Genomic DNA, 3301 nt, shown 5'->3' with positions numbered 1-3301 from the left:
TTAGTGGCATCTACATTTCTCTACATCCTCCCTTCTTCCCATTTGGATCTTCTAATCTCTGGGCTGACTCACTCCTCTTTTCCTTAGTTCCTAATATGTCAAGTACTACCAGTTCCCTGATTTCTAGTTCCTCCAGTTCCTTTCTTTATAGAACATGAGCATATTTGCATTTTGATTAGCTTTGACGGGGCTCTGGATTTCTCTCAAATCACTTAATTTTTTCCTTCTGGCTTTCCTTCCTTGTTGCCTTCTTTTCTCCGTTCTTTCTTTCTCTCTTGCATTTTCTTCCATTCTTTTATTTTCTTTTTCTCTTCTTATTTCTATTTACCTCCCTCCCTCTCTCCCTCACTCTTTTCCTCCCTCCCCTTTCTTCTTCTTTTCTCCTTTTTTCCTTCCTTCCTTCCTTCCTTCCTTCCTTCCTTCCTTCCTTCCTTCCTTCCTTCCTTCCTTCCTTCCTTCCTTCCTTCCCTCTCTCCCCACCCTTCCTTCCTTCCTTCAATGTTTGTCTCTCTGTAAGTATGAAATATAGTCTTGACTATTTGATTCAGACAAACATGACATCAGCTGTGTTTCTCCCACTTCTTCCCAACATCATCTCATGATCTCATGTCAAATCTTTTTCAGGTTTTACAAGAAATTCAGTCATGTTCAAAATAAACTTTCCTTAGGATTGGAGAGAATTGGGAGTGAGGAGTCATACTGTACAATCTGTAGTATTCTTTCATCTCCTAAATTTTTACCCCTTTCTCACTCAATTTCTCTCCTCCTTAATCCTTCATCTATGGATTCCTTGTTTGCCCCTGATCCCAACTGTTCGGAGTGATGTCTTTCTTCATCTTAAGCCTAGGAGTAGGGGCTTAGAGGCTTAGCCATTACTCAAGGGTACTTACTATTATTAACTAGATTTTTGTGGGAAAAATACACACTCCTGAAAAGTACTCCAAACAGTGGAGATATAGAAATGAAAAATAGATCTTTCTTGGACCCCAAACCGCCAGACTCTCTCCCTTTAGGTAAACACTGAACTGAGTATCTTTCTAGGAATATTTCACGGCTATATAAGTATGAATGTGTATATGTCCTTTGATGAAACACAAACTGTGGCATAGTAACTGACTGTTCAGCTCAGGGTTTTGTTGTTGTTGTCATAAAGTCACCACAGCATCTCATATTTCTCACTTTTGTTTAGCTGAGTAATCAGCAGGAGCAACTATTTTAGAGGAGTTCATCAAGTTACAGTGTTAAATTTGTTTGGCACCAGGGAACAACACACTACTAGACCTTAATTCTCATTATAAAGCTTTGCCATCATGCTATTTTTTTTAACTCATCACTGTAAATCAGGCTCTCTTAATCTTTTTAACCTGGAAGAACATGCAAACTGATGTTCAGGTCTCAGGGAAGTCCTGCACAAAACTGTGATATCTATATCTCACAGTATATTTGATTGATCAGTCAATTATAGATATAAAAATCCAATAATAAATGCCAGTGTTCCTTTGAATCAAGGTGGCATTTGCAAATACGGTTCTATTTATTATAGCTAACTTATTAACCTGTTCTTTATGTACAGTTTGCCCCTCCACCAAGATTATAATTGCTAAAACAAGTGGATATTGTAGGTGAAAGAAACTTCAATTTTTCTTTTTTTTAAAAGTCCCACTTAATTTTTTTAACCTTATCCATATTAGCCTAAAAGTCTCATTGCATGTTCCTTCAATGTGGTTTCCTAATGAGATAGGGTGTATGGTAGATGCAAGAATAGTATTTTTTGTTAAAAGTGAGAGGATATTTTAGCCAAGTTTTTTGGAAAAAATAATAGGTTAATTTTACTATTCATAAAGTTAATTTTTTTCTTCCCATTTCGTAAGTTTTACATACACATAAGGTATACATAAAAAATTTCTGTTAAACAACTGTCTCAAGATAAAATCATATTTATTTCTTCCAAAAGAAGGCTTGGTAGACTTCAATTTGAAATACAAACTGCAAACTGATTGAATTAAGGCTCTTTGCAATATGAAAATCTGTTAACAATATGAATAATAAAACTGTAAAGTCATAATCCAAAGCACTGAGTGAAAATACAACATATGACACAAATTTTATATAAATTTTAAAAGTACATTTTCTAATCAGTGATATAAGACTCAGATACAGGCTTAGAATTATCAAAACGTACACATGAGTTGATTATTTGACCTTGTTCATGCGTCTACATATGATATAAATATAATATTTGAAACTAACTGTGAAAAAGTAAAATTTCACCTCTTTAATCTAAAACTTATGTGCTTTCTTTTTTGCTTTGTTTTGTGTTTTGCTGCCAAAATTCTCACTTTATGATTAAAAATTATATAAATACCCAGAGACAACATTTTCAACAAAATGAGACAATTTCTACCCTTGCTCTTGATGTTAGATCAACAAGAAAAAGCTTACACACATATGTAAGAAATTGAAAAGTACAGCAAAATGTTCATTGCTTTCTTATAATGGCAGGATACTTTTGTTTTGTTTTCAGAAATACAGAACTTTTCTAGAGATCAGTCAATTTCTCTTCAGTATATGATCAGATGTAGCTCATTAAGTTCTTCCTTGTCTCTCAAATTCACATTCTGTGGCTGAGAAGACTGTTCAAAGATAGATTCCTTCACACAGTCATACATAAAGACCGTTCAGTAGAGTTTACTGTATTCTCAAGAGTTCTTGGGGAGTTCCCTGGTGGTCCAGTGGTTAGGACTCGGCACTTTCACTGTTGTGGCCCAGGTTCAATCCCTGGTCGGGGAACTAAGATCCCGCAAGCCAAGGGATGTGGCCAAAAAGAAAAAGAGTTTTCAATAGGATTTGAAACTTGCTGATCTTTTTCCTTACTCTCAGGCCCAAGTAGCAAATGAAACATTTTATGATTTTTTTTGCAAAATAATCTTTACAAATATTCCATTTCCTTTGATATCCAAGAATTGCATCACTTGAAGTCAAAACATTTTCTCCAGGACCTTGCTGAGATATGTACAACTGGTTCCTGTACAACTGGTGATGCCAAGTGCCCACCAAGTTCTGCAGACCAGGGTTGTGTAGCCATGCTTCATCTTCAAAGCATTTCAGCAAAATTTCTTGATAGCACTTCTGCAGTTATCCTTTCAGTTAAGACATCCTGTTGAAAAGCCTTCACACAGTTTCCAAGAATATTCTTAAGTGAAATATTTTTTGTTTTTACTAAAACTAACCATTTTTTGGACCATTATCCAGAACTTCTATCCTTCCATCTCCAAGACTATTTGACACTAGCACCTTTCTG

The 3301-nt window shown here is 35.4% G+C and overlaps 1 non-coding gene across 1 annotated transcript; it reads left to right on the top strand.

The window, feature by feature from the left end:
• The first annotated feature begins 2718 nt into the window (after positions 1-2718).
• Positions 2719-2790, top strand: TRNAE-UUC. The gene has a single exon. It is a non-coding gene; the product is annotated as a tRNA-Glu (tRNA).
• Positions 2791-3301: the final 511 nt, after the last annotated feature.

The sequence above is a fragment of the Monodon monoceros genome, unplaced genomic scaffold (assembly GCF_005190385.1).
Source record: "Monodon monoceros isolate NGI ecotype Baffin Bay Population unplaced genomic scaffold, NGI_Narwhal_1 Super_Scaffold_11, whole genome shotgun sequence".
NCBI classification, from domain to species: domain Eukaryota; kingdom Metazoa; phylum Chordata; class Mammalia; order Artiodactyla; family Monodontidae; genus Monodon; species Monodon monoceros.
The sequence above is the reverse complement of the archived record's forward strand: the minus strand, read 5'-3'. Positions and strand labels throughout refer to the sequence as shown.